Here is a 19,396-nt window from a genome sequence, read left to right as displayed (position 1 = left end):
TGTTGCTTCCTCACTTTTCACTTATTTATTTGTTTTGATGTTTAGTTTTTTTCACAATTTTAGTCTTTGCAACTACAGTTATACAGTTTAATTTTTTTTTATCTATTGCTAAATAACTGTTACTTTACTTTGTATGGCTTTGCGTATGGTTATTATTTTTTATTATAATTATGTGTTTGTTGTTGTGAGTATTCTTTGCTTTGTTATGGCTTTTAATTTATATTGCCGTATTCACTCAAATAACCAGCAAGCCAATAGTCTAAGTCAACTTCTAGCAGACCTTCCTATTTGCTTCTTTGCTTACATATTTTGTTTTCATTTTTGTCCAGTAGCATTTTGCTGCAATGACAAAAATTTCCGCTCGTTCTTTTGCTATTTGTATTCCTTATTTTCTCAATTTCTTTGTTGAAAATGTAGATTTTAAAAGTTCACTGAATAGTTTTGTTATAACTTAAATGCTTATGTAAAAAAATGCTAATGTAAAAAAATTGTGAGGTGTTCACAAAAATTATATGGTTTCTTCTAGATAAATTATAATATTGTTCTACTTGAGCAGATTCGCTTGAAAATACTTATTTTTCCTGTTTGTTTTTCCTTTCACCCTATTATCTGTTAGCTATGTATAGAGAATTTAACCATATAAAACAAAGAAGGGGCAATTCACGAGAGTGTCCTATTCCTGCAGCATTTAAAGATTTGAGTTGTTTCAATGGTTTCACAATACAATTTGATTGAAGCATATAACGTGCGGCGAATAGGAAACTTTGTGAGTTGCCTTGATGTAAAATTTTAGCAAATAGCATTGATTTTCAGGATGGTATCTAGTACGTTTATCAAGATCTCACGCAAAGACAAAATGTTAAAGCGTGCTAGGTCAAACTCATTGCAGTATATAGGATAACTCGGTCCCAAAATGATTTTCTACACGACTCTGTTCACAAGGTAGGAGATAGGGCTTCAATAAGTTTTGCTGAAAGCAATAGAAAACTCTATTCAATATGTTGTAAATAAAGAAAATCATATTGTGTACTCAACAAAGTCAGCTCTGCTGTCTGAAATCATAAGCGCTACACTAAGAGTGTGTGATGTCATGGCACATTCGTGGAGAATGACTCGGAATGGCGGTGTCCAGTCACCATTACTCTGGCATTGCTTTCTAGACTACATACTCTGTAAACTTAAAGGAAAGTGATCCACGCGGACGACGTAGTATTACTGGTCTCAAGAGGATCTGAACATAGAACATTGAGTCATAGGGAAAGATAAATAAGATAGAGAGCTGATTAAAAAATTAGACGACACGAATTTCAAAGATTTTAAATTGGTTATAGAGAGAATTCTTCCTAAACTCCCGACTACGTCGAACTCAGCTAATGTTTTCATTCTTTGAATTTTGCTGTCTAGCACTCACAATTTAGTCATCTTCTTCAATACCTTGGTGGCACATGAGGCTTTGCGATCTGCTAAGAATATATGAAGAGTGGTTGGTTACTATAGGGAGGGGCTAGTTTACATAGCAGATTGGGATGCCCGAGTATCTTAGCATACAAGGAGCAAGATAACTGGTGACATAGCATGGAATGAAATAGCTCTTGATGTCGTAGGATCGAAGGAGTTCCTTGGCGCATTCCTAGAAAGTTTCTTATGCCAGTGCCTCTTATAAAACGAAAAACGAGCTTCAGCAGCTCTCAAGTTAAATACAAGATACGTATTCAAGTAAATTTCAATTGAACTTTATAACAATGAAAGTAAATAACAACAAAAAAAAAAGCTTTAATTAATGGGGTTGAGCAATAATCTGAACGAATTTCGAAAATTCGTGATAGTTACACAATCAGTTGCTTCAGACATATTTTGTATAGAGAACAATCTCAATTACATATAAGATTGATGAACGCCAACATATTTCACGGTTATAGCTATAGACATAAGAGATAAACGACGCTGATCCTCTTGTAATTTGCTGGTGATACATTACCGAATGTTCTTGACCATTTTTTCCGACCACTATGCAGTGAAAGTTTTAAGCATATACAGTTGGATACAAACTTCGACAACTAAGTTAATTTTTATCATTTCTAATAACTAAACATAAAAAACATCTTAATGATCTTGGTATCTGAAGTTATACAAAACATTCTCAAAAATGTTATCGAATATTCGAGAAAATTTTACAAATATTTCCAATTTTTATTTAGATTTTTTAGAATATTTTCGAGTATGCAGTTCTGTAGCCCCATCGATTTTTGTCTATAAAGCACAATATAGCATATCGAACTACAAAAAAAAAAAAAAAAAGATAATAATAATCAGCGCGATTTACATCCGAGCAGATTTAGGCCGAGGTTGTCTTTAAATTTTCATCCTGCTCATTTTTTAATTTTCCCTACAAATTTGTGGAGTGGGGCCTACATGTTTTATGCCGACTCCGAACGGCATTTGCAAGGCAGATTAATTTTCACTGAGATGCTTTTCATGGCAGAAATACTCTCGGAATATTTTCGAAATAACTTCCGAGGGCCGACCCTTTTTTTTTCTAATTGAAAGAATTTGTTTCTAAAATGTTGATGTCACTTTTCCCCGAAGTTCAATCCACGATCTTCGATGTGGTAGATGGAGCACGCTGCCCCCACACCACGGTAGTTGCCCCTCGAAATCTGCATTGATTTTTGATAATTTTTTATCGCAGGGTGTTCCAGATTTTTTTCCATATAAAATATAAAAATGGGTCCCTCTCGTATGGGAGAAAATCTAAAACTCTCTTCGGAAAAAAAAAAATGTCAAAAAGCAGTACGACTTTTGAAAGACTTAAAACTTCTTATTAAATCAATGGGGTGAAACTGACATTCTGCAAAACTATCTCAAATTTTTCCTGCCGATCATTTTTTTCTGGAGGGTAAGCCCAGTAGGTTTCAGCGAAACTGTCTATTGCCGGAAGTGAGCATGCAAAATTGGGTGTGCAGGAATTTTCTATAACATTCAATTAGTTGTTTGTTTTTTAAACTTTTTTTTTTAATTTTGAAATTTAAAATTAATAAGCAGAGCCGTTCGAAACTCGGTTTGCCATGGAATGCTCGTTGCAAGTTGTACAAAAGACTTAAGACACGAACTTGATTTCTGTATAAAAATTATGGATATGTGGTTAATGGTGTCTGGCTAAGGGGCTGACTAAACTTCCTTAACCCTAACGCCATAGTCGTAACCATACCCATATCCATAACCATATAGGGTGTTGATAAGTTTGAATGTGTAGAGAAACTTCTTCGCTGCTTTTTAAAAAAGTTAATTTTTTTACCAGCTAATACACCAAACTATATGTTACTCCTTGAATCAGGTTTATCGTCACTATTCAGTCACACCTTACGCATTTACATGCTTTATATTGCGCGCTGTTTAAGTTTGGCAGTAAATAAACTGCCTCGAGTTGTAGCAGAGGAGACAGTGATACAGGGGTCGTTCTGGGTCAAAAAGTGGAGAAACGTTCGGCATCGCTTAATATGAGCATACCAATTTTACTAGAGAAATTAATTCAAAAAGGGTTGCAGACTATGCCTATAGTTCTTTTCAGTTGTCACATGATCTTTACTCTGGCTTGCTCTCTATGTACTCTAACTATTTTAACGATAAGTATTCTGCGTACGCCATAAGTCTGATTTTGGGTTGCTAAATTTTAATGTTCAATGTTTTAAAAATGTTTTTTCCAACAACTGTTCTATGTGCAATTTATGTGTAGCTGAAGACACCTATCACTTCATTGGGATAAGTCCTATATAAAAATATATACGGTTTAATTGTTTTGGTGGGAAGGTTTTAGATCTGCAGAAGGTGGTAAATATCATTAAGGGGTATAACTATAATTCACTCTTGGTTTATATAAGAAATTGCCTTAAGTATAGAAAACTTATTCAACGAATTTTCCTAAATGAGTGGTTTAGTTATAAGTGATATTAAAACACACAACATTTATTGTTATTGTCTGGATTCTTTATTTATTTTTATATATTTTTAGTTTAAATTCATTTTGCTTTACTTTTGTAATTACTAGTTGAAAGCAAATAAATAAATCACTACTACTACTACCACCATATCCATATCCATCTCCAATGTGATCGATTAATGGTGCTTTAACCTAAAAATCTTGAAAATTTCATAATAATGAAGAAAACTCAAAAAATTAAAAACATATTCCACAAAAAATAAGTCTCTTAGTCATAACATATACAAAACAATGAATAAAATCTAAAAAAAGTTATTGAATTCACCAACTGAAATATTTTTAGGTTATGGATATGGCGAGAAACCTAAAACCAATTGGTTGGCTATGGTACGGTTATAGCGTTAGCGTTATGCTATGGCACCATTAATCGATTACATTGATTTCCATAAGGTGGGTTCGATCAGCTCTTTTATCTGGTTATGATAATATGCTTATACGCTACCAGTAATTGGCCCTTAAGTTAGAATTTTTCTTGTTCAAAACCAACTTTAACTATTCCAGTTACTGATGTAGCACAAATAAATTTCTAATATTCATGATGAGAATTTTTGTTTGGAAATATCTTTAAAAAAACTCAGTTAAAAAAAATTTGTTTAGTCAAATAGCTTTAATTTTAACACCGCACAGTGGCACCTCTGGCGTTAAAGCATGGCAAAAATCAAAAAAATCATGAAAGCGTTCGCTAGATCTAATACATGTTTCTCATAGAAAATTTTCCGGGGATTAAGAGTATATAACTGTTTTTTCACACAAAATTATAGTTTACCAGGTAGAGCCGCTCAAAGTCGACTAATTTTCAACATTGGGAAAATTTTGAAAATTTTCTTCTTTTTCGTTGTATTTAAAATGGTTTTGTGAATAAATAAGGCGGCCGGTTGTCGTTTTCTTATATAGCTATTAAAGATAATTTAATTTAGGATTGAAACAAACAAAAATTGTTTTTTTTTGGTAAAAGTTGGCGGATATACCTGTTTTTCGAAATGTCTATTTTTAGGCCCTTTTAAAAATTTTTATGGAAAACAAATGTTAAAATATGTGCTCCGTCAAATTAACAGTAGTTATTTGTGAAATATTCAGTTACCTAAATTCATAAAGTCTACCTGCGTCCAGCTGCAACTTCACTTTTTACATCAAATAAAGTTAAACAACCTTGGGCATAAATACGCGCCTGAGCAGGTATATATAATTCAGTACGGCCGTAAGGTCGTTTTTGTTATTGGAACTTGTTAACAACATACGTTTTTTTAGTTACGAATTGTATACCTGAAATTAATTTTAATAATTTGAGTAGGTATATAAAGCTATCCATCATACAATGCACATTATCATTCGTCTTTTGGAGAATAAAGAACTAAGTATTCTGTTTACTTAAATAAAGTGAATAGTATTTTTAAATATAGTTCACAGATACACTCGAAGCCAATTCTAATATGTATCTAGAAAACTCGAAACTATTTGCGGTGTTTAAATCTTCAAAGTCAAGACGGGACTTCGTTGATGCTATTATGAGAGAATTAGCAAGTGAAACAAGCACTAAAGAAAAGGAAGGCCTGGAAGAAAAAATTGGTTTACAATACATTATGATAGAAAGAAAATGGAATGACGTCTATCGTAACAATTCAAAATTTCTAAGTAAGCATGAAAAGTGGCTAGGTGACACATTTTTTGGACGTAGAAACGCCTAGCACGTTAACCAATCCAACTAGAGGGAGACCAACAAAACCCATAGGAGAGTGTTCTACCTACGCAAGGAAAAGGAAGCTGTTTGATACCACAAAAGCTATGGCCACGACTCATCTTCAGAAGCACTGGCTATCAAATATAAAAAAGACGAAGAAAACGTGAAGTCTCATATAACAGAAGCAGTTGCGGTAGCAAGTCCAGTGCGATTGATGAGGATCAAAAACAGAATTCCCATACCACCAAATGCGCTACCTAGGAAATACACTCCCGAAGAAGCTTTGGCGCTGTTTATAGATCTCGGTTTAACGAAGAAAAAATTTATTATACTGCAACTTAATGCCGATATTTTACCTGGATACAAAAAAATTACTCAAGCCAAGAAAGAAGCAGTTCCTCTAAGTCCCAAAATAACCGAAGTATCAGCTGAAATTGAGCTATAAAACCTAATGGATCATACGTCTACGCGACTCCTTCAAAGTTTTACTGAAGAAAAGTTGAAATCACTGCCAAAGGAGCTAGCATTGATAACTAAGTAGGGCTGTGATGGATCATCAGTTCAAAGCGTATATAAAAAAGGAAATTGAAGATGGGAATGTCATTACAATAATGCATGATTTTCTTCTAACAATGGTCGATGGAAAAGTTTTGAACTTAATAACAAATACGTCATCTACAATGAAATATCCAGTTTGTAAGAAGAGCCAAAAGGACTTTGAAAATCTTGATGATTCAATAACTGACGAACTAAATTATGAGTATGGGATATCTCCTTTGCATACTTGGATAAGATGTATGAAATGTGTTTTGAAGCTGGCTTATACACTACCACAACAAGGAGAAGTTTTCGACGACAACACAACATGTAAGGAGAAACAAAACAGGGAAAAAATAATTCAGGATGTATTTTATAAAGAGATTGGCCTTATAGTTGACTGTCCAAAGTATGGATACGGAAATACAAATGATGGTAACTCCTCAAGAAGATTTTTTGAAAACGATGAAGTGACTGCTCACATAATAGGAGTTGATAGAGATACTATGAAAAGATTGGGAGTAATTTTAAATATTTTAAACTGCCACGAACCAGTCAGTGGACCCAAATTTGGAGAATATGCATCTAAAACTACAGAGTTGCTGCATCAAAAGTGTCCTGAGAAGAAACTTACACCAACGGTACATAAAATTTTATCACATGGAAAAAATTTAATAGAGTACCAGTGCTAACAATTAGGAGAATTGTCTGAAGAAGCTCAAGAATCTAAGAACAAGGACTACAAGATGTATGACCACCTGCAAAGTATCAGGAGTTAGACAAAACGAAGACCTTTTCAACATGTTAGCTATTTCTTCTGATCCAGTCATATCATCTATGAGGTATGTAAGAACACAAAAAGATCTTACAGATGCGTATAGCTCAAAAATGGTTGCTTTGTTAGATATGTGTTCCAGTGACGATGACTATGTTAAGATAAAATAAGTTTCTCACTTCTTATCACAATAATGAAAAAGAGATTTACTAATCAGTTTTGTTACTTTATTGAAAAATAAGATATCTATGTACAAGTTAATTTTTTATTTCAAATAAAATAACTAATTAATTTAGTAATTTATAAATATATACTTTTCATTATTGCATTTCTCTAAAGTTTATCAAATTTATTTTAAAGCTTAGGCTTTTCGCCTTCAAACGAGTATTAAATTTTTATAGAAATTAATACGTCTATCGAGTTTGGTACAAATTGGTAAAGCGGTTCTAAGATTAAACTTTTTAGCATAAATGGACAGTCCCACTCCCCTTTTCCAAAATTCGTTGGCTGTTTAATTTTTAGCTCAAATAAAATTTCATTGAACGACTTTTTAGTTATTAATAAAATACTTATTGGGCTTGTAAATTAAAAAAAAAAACATGTAAAATTTGACGATGAATTTTGAAGCACCTTGTTATTGGGGCACCAAAAATGAACATATGAGTTTTATAAGAGTATTGTCATTTAAAAAAAGAATACTTCTATCGATTTTGGTAGTTATTGTTTACGCGACTACTTAGATGCAACTTTTTATCATAAGTGGGCAGTGCCACGCTATCTTATCAAAATCATTACTTTATCTTATTTAATGCTTCAATACGTCATTATGAGACAAATCTCATTTTATTTTTTTATTTTTTAATAAAAACATTATGTTTTTGCATTTTTCTAAACATTTTCGATTTTGACGAATTTTTTTGAAGCACCCTGTATCTGTGACATTCTGAGCTTTCACACAATAAAACCTCAAATAATTTGCTTTCGTTTGCATTTTAAATTTTTAAAATACCTTTATTGGTTCAAAGGTTATGATTTTTGCAAAGAAAAACTGAAAAGGCGCCACTGTGCGCCGTAACAATGTTCAAGAAAATAAACTTTCCTAACATAAGACTTAAGACACGAACTCGAATATCGATTGAGTTGTAAAGAATGCCTGAATGCAAAAACTAAATTCAATGTAAGATCGCGGGTTCGAATCGAGCTCAATGTGTGAAAACTGCGAAATGTTTAATTGGAAACATAATTTTGGTCAGTTTTAAAACAAAATGCTGAGCACACAACTCTAAAAAATATTGTAAGTAAAAACAAAGGAAATTCTTGATCACAAAAACTATGTGCTTTAACAACTCACTTTCAAAAAAGGGTCAACCAATGGCCAATCCAAAATTTCTTTTCATTATCCTTGAGTTAACTTTAATAAACCAAACACAATTGATGCAAACTTAGTCATCAAAAAATAGTTTCACTTCGATATAACAATATAGAGGCATCTTTTAATTTACATAGACAGTAAATGAATCACAAAGCACTTTCTAACCGCGCACAAAATACCAGCCAACAGTTCGGGTAAAAGTCGCACGAGCAACTGAATGAATAACTGAGTGTCCAACGGCGGTAAGCAACTTTCTTGTGCTCGCTGAGCCCAATTGCTAGTTAGTGATAATGGTAAAGTGACTCTGCAGCAGCAATGAAAGCAAAAGAACGACAACGAAAACCGAATGTTAAATAGCAACTGATATTTAAACGGCGAACAAGATATGCACAGCACTAAAAGCCAAAGACAAAGTCAAAGTCAATGGCCAAAAACCAGCTAACTACGAGTCAAAGAGCGCAAAGAAGTGCTGTGCTGCTTATGCGAAGGCAGCAAAACAACGATTGAATGCTTGCTGCTGTAAAAAGACCAAAGCTTACTAGTTTTTATAGCTAACGTTAACGGCAGCCGATTGCATGCCAATCTCGAGTGAGTGCGTTGACGCAGATGTTCGTAGTTAACGCTCAGCGCAGCAGTCAGCAAAGAACAGCAACAAGTTCTTTGATATGGACACGGCCATGGCCATGGCCAAAGAAACATATGTAAGTACAGCAGCATACATATGCGCAGACTTACAAACAAAAACTTAAAAAAAAAAATACATAAGAAGCATATGAGTAGTAAATATTGGAAAAATAGAAAAACGTAAGAAGAACCTGTCCATGGAGCTTACGCGTACGTACATGGACTCTACGGTTGAGCAAAAGAATATTGAGATAAAGCAGAAATAAAGTTGGAGAGAAAGTGTATACATAAATTGTTTGTTCGTGTTTGTGTGTGTATGTATGCGTGTATGTTTGAAGGTGGTAACAAAGCTGCGAAACATTGCTGCTACGTTGACGATGATGCGCATGCGTAAGCACTGCCATTGTATTTCAACTAAAGGCAAGGCTGAAAAAGTAGCGTATAACGGTGCCTTAACTTGAACAAAATCAACAACAACAAAAGCTATATATTTGAATGCAACTGTAAAAAGAGAATACAACAATGAAATCTCTTGTGTTAGAAGATATTTTTGTTAGCAGTTGTTGTGAAACACCTCAGCTCAGCTGATCATTAAGTAAATATGTATCTTTTTTGTGTTAGTTTGCCATTGAGTAAAGTTTAAAGTTGCTTCACTTATGTAGATATCTAAGTTAGGGTACGCAAGTGAAAAAATTAAAACCCATAATTATTGTGTAAAGGCAATATTTAGTTGTGCTTTCCCATTCATTTATTTGTTTCAATGTTTTCTTTACTTTGCAAAAAAATCGGTATGCAAGTATTGATTAACTTTTGTATACATGTTTATTAGAGTGTCCTCGATAAAATGATTTTCGGGACTCAAATGTTTTTTTAAGCAAAGTATTGGATAGGGTTAGTTTCTTATATTTATATTAATAATCAATTGATTACCAAAATTGTGAATCAAATGTATGTCGCTATGAACTAAATAAAGAAATAAATCAAAAATGTTTTGAGGTGGCGTACATCTGAATCGCAAAGCCTCTGCTGAAAATTTGTCTTGACAACGATTTATGAACACATATACCGAGAAAGTAACCAACCGTCATCTGGTAGTAAAAGTACTGGTTTACCATACTCTTGGTGTATGGAAACTCAATAGTAAAAAGCTGCCACCAAAATGTGCCTAATTTACTAGACCAAAGGCACTTATATACGATTTACTTGTTAACTCAGTTTAAGTGGACTAGCGTAAACGCTCCAATAGCGTTGTTCAGCTTTAATGCTTTAAAATCGCCACAAGATGACAATGAAATACCTTGCTGCTTAATCCGCTATAAAGGGACTAAAGCGCATATGTAAATTTTCCTTTAGACAAATTTCAACCAAACGTCGACTATTCTATTACATCAACTAGAACAGTATGTGCTCAAGATTTTGTTAAGTTAGCGTATGAGTGGCTCTGCTCTACCACCAATGCAGTCTAATATATATATGAAGCAATTTTATATAAAGGGCTATTCACCTAGCCGAAAGTTGCTTACTGATATTTTCTTTTAAAGCAGTTCAAACATTTTCCATCAAAAGGTCCTATAATGTCAAAATCGATAAGATCTCTTCTCACATTTCGAGAAAACATGTTTCGTGCCGTAGAGAAGCACTCTAGGGGAAGTCTTTTTTTTGCCGCTTGTTGGATATTTGAAACTATAAATTTTTTTTATGCGAATTATCTAAAAGTAGAATCCGTAGTTTAGTGTACATAGATGGGTAAATAGATTGATTGTTGGGGGCTATGCAATGCTACCTGCATATAGCTCTATAGTGCTGTCATTTTATTCACAACACCTCTTCCTCCTCCTTGCAGAAATCCAGAATGGTTCATGACTTCAGAGAGTGTATGTACTCAATTTCAAACTTTAGGAATTCAATGATCCTTAGTTTTCTTCTCGCTACGGCATCGCATATGAGAGGGGTGTGATCTACAGTCTACAGAACCGACAGAAGCTACTAGACCATATGCCTAGCTTGTACATATAGCTGTTAAGTCTTCAGCGAGCTGTTAGTATCCCTGTTAAAATTTTAAGGCTGCTTTCTGGGAGGCTAATCATGGATTTAAAACGCTTTGTGTTTTATCCTCCTATAAGTACTTAGTTACTGTTGTGGATCTAGTCTCAACTCAAGATATTGTGTTGAGCGTGGCCTGACTGTTTTCGCTGGGTATGCTGCAGCCTCGTTGCAAGTTGATCTATGCACACCGGCTTATGAAGATACCTTCGATTGGAAAATACATTTTGTTTCTGGGGTCGAGGATCCCCGTTTTGATGCCATTTTGTGTCTTGGAGCCTTCGGTGTATCAAATGAAAGTATAACCCTGGTGAAGCGGTTCTAGTCTCAAAGTGTTCCACAAACATTTCTTCGTTTTGTTAGAGTATATTCTTACCCCTTATTCACATATAAAACCTCTAAAAATTGATTCTATTTTTCATGAACACACATTAAGGTTCTACAACCGCAGGAAGAAACATGTACATTTTCTACCTTGTGATGAACCTTAATTTAATTAAGTTGTATTCACTAAGAGTATATTTTCCATTTGATTAAAATAAATAAATAAATTGAATATCGCATTTTACTAGTGATAAAATATCGGCCTTCAAACTTCTGTTAATATTGCCGATCTTGAGCACAGGTCAGCTATTAAGATCCTATTCAATCTATAATTTAAAAGGCATTTGTACGCACATCTTAAGGGGCACTCTAATATGCGTTTGTTTTTGTCTGCATGGTAACATCCCACCAAAAAATTTGAGCCTTACATAAGGCTTATTTCATATGTCTTATGCTAGCAGGCCGTACTTCTATAAGGAATATTATTTGTATAGCCTATTTCTTATAATACTCCTTTTATTTCTGTAGTTATGTGAACAAGCATAAGGTTTATCTGAAAGATAATATAATATAAAAGGCTTATAGGCCATATAAAATGAGGCTTACGTAGGAGTTGTTGTAAATCATTAGAAAGAATTCAACGATCTTATTATCGATTCATTGACCAAATAACATAATGCTTACATAAGGTCTTATTATAGATGTGCTTACTGTTATCTAAGAAAGAATCGGCGCATTCGCGCCTTGGCAGCCACGTTACTGTCGACGGATAAAAAATCGAGATTGTGAATGATTTCGCCTATTTGGGTAATGCTGGTTGCATTAACAACAAAAGCAATGTCAGCTAAGTAATCAAACGGAGAATTACTCTTGCCAACAAAGTGCTACTTTTGACTGAGCAGGAAATTGAAAAGTAAAGTCATCTCTCGACGAACAAAAATCACGCTCTACAAGTCGCTCATCACTCCTGGGCCCGTATTACGTGCTACGATCAGTGACTGAAACCCATTTTCACTCAACCGATAACTATGCAACTGCGAAACTATTTCTAAAAATTATAATAGGTTATGAATCTAACGAGTAATATTTGTCGATAGCTCACGTATACAATTAAACTGATCCACCCTTCAGAGCTATTGTGATTTAAACAATTAATTTCGATCACGCATCATGCCCCGATGTATGGCTCGGAATCATAGACGGTGTCGGGAGAAGATGAGATGGTTATTGGGGTGTTTGAGAGAAAAGTTCTCTGGAAGATTTATGGTTCTGTCCGTGATGCCGACGGCGAGTTTCTTGGGAGGTATAGTGATGACCTGCATGAGCTTTGCGCAGATATGTCTCTTATGTAGCGAATAAAAATCCAAAGGTTTTGCTGGATAGTTCATGTTATGCGAATTTATGAAGATGCTCTGGTCATGAAAGTATTTCAGTCGACACCGCAGCTTGAAAGCAGGGAAAGGAAGAGACCCTCACTGAGTTGGAAGTTGCAGGTGGAGGAAGAATTTACCTCTCTTGGTGCTCCCAATTAGGGTCAATGGGAAACAGGGATAGCTGGTGTGATTTGTAACAAAATTGGCAAACTCGCCTAATCGGTTAAGCGCCACTTAACGAGGATGAAGGCCCAAATATAGGACTCTACTTGCTGTGTTAGAACTGTTTTATATAGATTTATATTCAACTGAAAATCAGGCTACGATATGACGCACAATAAATTAAAAATATATGTAGTACGCGGTTTGTAAGTAACTAATAATGCCATATTATAACCTAACCATAAGTCTTTTTGCACATATAAAATCAGGCTTGCATAGGACTTTTAATAAGACACCATCTCATTACAAATTGCTTTATTCATCATTATCATCATCTATTTCAAAAGTTGGTAAGTAAAGATTGGTTATCTAGGATCAAAAATTCATTTTCATTTTATGCGTGCAAGTTACGGGAGAGGTAACAACAAAAAATCCTTTTCACAAGTTTTTCTAAACGGCCAGACAAAGACCTGTATATCATTATCTTCAAAGATTTATCGCCATATGTCAATTGTAGACCGCGTGAAACCCTTACCTCTCGCCAATGTGTTGGAAGATAAAGCAGTATACAATAAACTTGATATAAATAGAGCTGCCCAGAGAGCGAGAAATATAAGATTTACGTCTTAAAGAGTTTCTTATTTATTATAATCTATATCGGCTTTTAGCCTTATAAATAACGTTATCTGACAGATAAGCCTTATGCCAGAAGTACAGTACAGAAAAATAAGGAGTATTATAAAGAATACGCCATACAACTAATCTAATATATACAATTCTTCTGTCACGGTTTTAGAGGCTTAACTCCTCCGAAACGGCTGAACCGATTCTTATGAAATTTTGTGAGCATATTGGGTGGGTCTGAGAATCGGCCAACGTCTACCTTTTTTTTCGCTACGTTCCTAGGGTCTCGAGATCAAAACGGGGACCCGGGTACCCCTAGAATGTGTTTATACAATATGGACATCAAATAAAAGCTGTTGATGAGTGATATAGTACAGGATAATTTTCATACCCCTGGGTGACTAGGGTCTCGAGATATACGCCAAAACGTGGACCCGGGTACCCCTAGAATGTGTTTATACAATATGGATATCAAATGAAAGCTGTTGATGAGTGCTATAGTACAGGATAATTTTCATACAACTGGGAGGCTAGGGTCTCGAGATATAGCCCAAAACGTGGACTCGGGTACCCCTAGAATGTGTTTATACAATATGGATACCAAATGAAAGCTGGTGATGAGTGCTATATTACAGGATAATTTTCATACCCCTGGGTGACTAGGGTCTCGATATAAGTATAGGCAAAAACGTGGGCCCGGGTACCTGCCCCTAGAATGTGTTTATACAATATGGATAACTAGTGAAAGCTGTTGATGAGTGATTTAGTAGAGGATTATTTTCATACCCCTGGGTGACTAGGGTCTGGATATATAGGCCAAACCTGTGCCCGTGGACGCCTAGACAATGTTTTTACATTGTGGGTATCAAATTGAAGCTGTTGATGAGTGCTTTAGAACAGGGTAGTTTTCACACCTATTGGTGGCTAGAGTCTCAAGATATAGGCCAAAACTTGGATCAGGGTAATACTAGGATGTGTTTTTATATTATGGGTATCAAATTGAAGCTGTTGATATATGCTTTAGTACAGATTAAGTTTTAAACCGCTGGGTGACTACGGTCTGGAGATATAGGTCAAAACATGGACGCGGATACCCCTAGAATGTGTGTGTATTATGGATATCAAATGAAAGCTGTTGCTGAGAGCTCTAAAGTTCATTGTGATATTCGATTTAGTCGCATCAACCTGGCATAACTTATAAATATGCATTCGTATCCGAAATAAATACAAGAATTAATAATACCCACATACCTATTTACATATGTCCTATTCGATTTGCCTGAAATTTCGTATATAAATTTTCCTATATTAGTATTTACGATGCTTTTTTCCGGGAAGTATACCAGAGACTGACTTGCACTGGGATTAGGACTAGGACTTGGATTGAGACTGAGACTCGGAGTGGGACTGGGACTGAGACTCGGAATGGGACTTGAACAAAATACATACCACCATCTGGGTCTGGCAATAAGAGATGAAGAAGAATGAGAAAAAATAGAGAGAAGAGAAAAGGGAGAAGGAGACTGAGAAAGAGATATAGTGAGACGAAGATGGAGATAGATGAAGCGAAAAAGGAGGAGGGAGGAGTGAATAAAAGAATTAGGAAAAAGTGTAGAGGGTAGGGCAGAGTTAGACGGAAAAAGCTTATTAAAATGTATGCAGATAGACCAAATTTAGGGCAGAACAACGTCTGCCGGGTCTGCTAGTATTCCTTATATAATTAAAGCCTGATACCATACGCCTTTAGCCATACCATATAAGCCTTATATGTATAAGGCTCAAATTGTTTGCTGGGTATGCTTGCAAAAATTATTTATATGCATGAAAGTATGTATGTTCGTTTGTTGCTACTTTCGTAATTGGATATGCATATTTGTGTTGTTTTCTTCTCCACCTATTCGCAAAATAATTCTTTTCCTGTCAATTCTTGGCATGTTGCTCATTCTGATATTTTATTGTTTTTTTTCTTTTTATACCTTTCATATACATGAAATGGTATATTAACTTTGTTCCGATGTTTGTAACGTTGAGAAATACAGAAGATAGACTCACCATTAAGTATACCGGCGGCGAACTGAGTTGATATAGCCATGTCCGTCTGTCCATCCGTCCGTCTGTCTGTTTGAACGCAAACTAGTCCCTAGAATCTTGAGATATCTTAATGAAATTTGGCACAAGGATGTATTTTTTTATTATATTAGACATTTGTCCGATCCGGTAGGATCGGACCAGTATAACATATATCTCCCATACAACCGATCGTTCAGATAAGACGATTTTGGTCACTCCTGCCGCAATTTAGGAAGTATAAACGTGAAGGTCGGTGATATATATATATTCTAATATATCATAGACGATATCCTGAAAAATTCGCTTTGATCGGAGCTATATGTATATAGTTATATCCCATACAACCAATCGTTCAGATATACAGATTTTTGGCCATTTATCCCTTAATTTAGAAAGTATAGACGTGAAACTCGGTGATATATATTTTAATGTAAATAAAAAATAAAAATAAATGTAAGGCGCGATAACCTCCGAAGAGATCTAAGGCCGAGCTTCTCTTCCAATTTGCGTCGTGCTCCTCTTGATTTTTCCCTACAAATTGGCCGGACGGGACCTACATGTTTTATGCCGACTCCGAACGGCATCTGCAAGGCAGATGAGTTTTCACTGAGAGCTTTTCATGGCAGAAATACAATCGGAGCGCTTGCCAGACACTGCCGAGGGGCGACCCCGCTTAGAAAAATTTTCTTCTAATTGAAAAATCTTATTTCTAAAATTTTGATGTTGCTTTGCCCGGGAGTTGAACCCAGGGCATACGGTGTGATAGGCGGAGCACGCTACCATCACACCACGGTGGCCGCCAATGTATTGTTACGAATATTAGCAAAACTAAGGGGTGCTGCCATCTCTAAGCCGATGCTAAGCAGCGCCTTGCATGCACATCCAAAAATCAATCATTATGTATCTACATAAACGAATCAATCATAATGTCTACATATATGTAGGTTCACGCAGCTGAGAGTAACGCACAAGCACATGCAGATATCTTATCTGAAATGCTCCTAAATGTATGCAATTGTGATTGTGGAAGTGTCGCTCACACATACAAGCGCATGAGGTATGAGAGAAGCTATAAAAATTATACATCTGTAGTTGTCCCATTCAACCGATCGTTCAGATAAGGGGGTTTCTTGCCATTATTTATTTTATATTTATCTTAAAAATCGTTTAGGTATGTACATCTGTTCACTATATATTTCTTATCTTATACATCCGATTATTTGGAGATTACGAACGGGATAAGATTATTGTTCAGCCCCATTCATGATAGGTATGAAGTCTTCGGCACAGCCTAATACATTACCCTCCTTACTTGTTTTTCTTGTGTTTTTACAACAACTTATTACTGACTTGTTGTCCTCCTTATATATTTCCTTCATTGTAAAATTGATTTGTGTTCGCCGGCCCGCTGTTTTTTTTCTGCTTAATTTTTGATTGGCCCATTTTTATTTCCAGTGAATTTTCGTGAAGTTGATAAAGTTTATCGTCGTGCTAGTGCAAAAAGGGGTTGTACTCATACTGCCAATGTTATTGACATATTTATTCTGATGATTAATTAAGAGATTTGTAGCAATTTTTCAGCAAACCCAAAAGTGTGGCAAATTTGACGAGGGTCAGAGTGATCCAGAAGTCATTGGTAAGAGTGGTGTCATCGGTAGATAAAGCAGCGAATTCATTTGTTTTGCTTATTAGGAACTTATAAAAAACTTGTTCTTGAATATTATTTATATCTGCTGCCACCTCGGAGATGGCTCCACTTATTTGGGAAAACCTTTTGAATGTTCAACTCATTAAATGTTCGGAATAGAAGCCGTAAACAATCAGAAAGTAATTTCGAAATAGTCTCAAAAACAATATCGGGGGTTTATCGGTATTACTGTTGAGATAGTTTCGGGACTATTTAGGGATTACTTCAGAATTAACTTGAAACGTTTTTTGGTTTTTGTTTTTATCATTTTGTTTGAACTATTTTAGAGATTGGACTAATTCGGAGTTATTTACAAATCATTTTAACCATGACCATGGGACTATTTTCAGATTAGTTCTTGATTATTTTGGACTTGAAGGTCATTTTGGTTTAGTTTTGGAAATGTTTTAGGAATAATGTTGAGACATTTTAGGAATTACTTAAACGATTAGCTTTCGATTTAGTTTCGTAATAGTTATAGGAATTATTTTGGGACTATTTTCGAATTACTACGCGGTTCATGGCGGGACTTTTTCGGTATAAATTCAGTAGGAGTTTAAGGGAATTTTCATGACTGTTTCAAAAACAAGAAAATAAATACAAGGCACGATAGCCTCCGTAGCGATTTTAGGCCAAGCTTCTCTTCCAATTTGCGTCGTTCTCCTTTTAGTTTTTATTATAAATTGGCTGGGCGGGACCTACTTGCTTAGTGCCGACTCCGAACGGATGCGTTTTCACTGAGAAGCTTTTCATTGCAGAAATTCACGTGCTTGCCAAACACTGCCGATGAGCTACCCCGCATAGAAAAATTGTCTACTAATTGAAAAAATGTGTTTCTAAATTTTTGGTGTTGCTTTGCCCGGAGCGTGAACCCAGGATCTTCTGTGTGATAGGCGGAGCACGCAGCCATCACACCACGGCTGCCGCTGTTTCATAACTGGACTATTTTGGATAATTTGGATCTACTTGGGAATAGTCTCGGATTGGTTTTCTCTATAATACCGAGGTCGTTTTGAAAGTATTTAGGGATCCTTTCGTAACTATTTTGGAATAACTTAAATATGTGTTTCAAAATAACTCAAAAACTTCAGGGTTATTTCAAGGATCGTAACGGGGTTAACTTACCCTTTAATAACTTTCGGTATTATTTTCAAGTTTTTCTCAAATTTATTTCGACATCGTTTCCGGAAAATTGTTTTGCTTTTCCAGATTATTTCCATTTTCAAAATATTTCTCAATCTTTTTTTTTTTTTGGAAATGAAGGGAAGCCACTAAACCGTTTTTTTTTTATTTTTAAAATCCTTAATCTAATCGACCTAGGCTAAACATATTTGGCGAGTTTGTCAGATATATGGATCAAGGTCCAGGTAATTTTTGATTTTAGTCTACCAATTTTTTTTGGTCTATTTTATAGGTGCAGATTGTCGCGCCTGGTTAAGGCTGGTGCAATCTTCGTTAGTCGACCAAGGTTTTATCTTGATAATTTCTATGATTTCTAATAAAGAGTTGATAGCATTATTTCCCCTATATCTTAATCATCAGCTAGGTGTCTCTATATAACTAGAGCGAAACATTTGTTTTGCGATCGTGTTAAATGTGTAAAGATGTGTCCTTCTGTCGCACTTCTAGCTCCTTAAGTTTTTTTACTTTGCGTTTTATATTTACAAGTTTCACCACCTCACCTCATTAGTTTTATCTTCTTTGTAAAATTATTTTTTATCCATTTATTCCTCATACATTTTTCCAAACACACCAATCTTTCAATATAAAATCATTCCTTGTATTCTTCTTATTTATAAATTTTTTGTTTTTTTGTTTTTCAATTCGTTTCAGTCCACACCCGTCCACGTTGCGCTTTTCGGACTTCAGAGACCTTGACACTGAAGATGTTCCTCACCAACTGAATAGCAACACCAAATAACAAGTTGTAGTAGCAAGTTCTTTGTACAATTAACCACAAGAAACAGCAGCAACAACAACAAATACAAATGCTAGCAAACACGAAAACGCACTCCTAGTTTGTGAGGCGCTCTATGGGTGAGTAACAGCAACAAATTATTGAGTATGTAATAAATATATATGATTTTGTGCTTATCGAAGCAAGATAGAAAGATAAACCAAGAAAAGACA

The 19,396-nt window shown here is 35.1% G+C and overlaps 1 protein-coding gene across 3 annotated transcripts in view; it reads right to left on the bottom strand.

The window, feature by feature from the left end:
- Np (Notopleural) overlaps positions 1-8,614 on the bottom strand; it is a 118,800-nt gene extending 110,186 nt beyond the window's left edge. For all 3 annotated transcript variants that reach the window (XM_067774238.1, XM_067774240.1, XM_067774239.1), the window contains exon 1: positions 8,339-8,614. The gene's annotated coding sequence lies outside the window, so the exon portion shown is untranslated. The remainder of the gene's footprint in view (positions 1-8,338) is intronic.
- Positions 8,615-19,396: the final 10,782 nt, after the last annotated feature.

The sequence above is a fragment of the Eurosta solidaginis genome, chromosome 3 (genome assembly GCF_040869045.1).
Source record: "Eurosta solidaginis isolate ZX-2024a chromosome 3, ASM4086904v1, whole genome shotgun sequence".
NCBI classification, from domain to species: Eukaryota; Metazoa; Arthropoda; class Insecta; order Diptera; family Tephritidae; genus Eurosta; species Eurosta solidaginis.
Note: the sequence above shows the minus strand (reverse complement) of the source record. Positions and strands in the feature narration are given on the sequence as shown.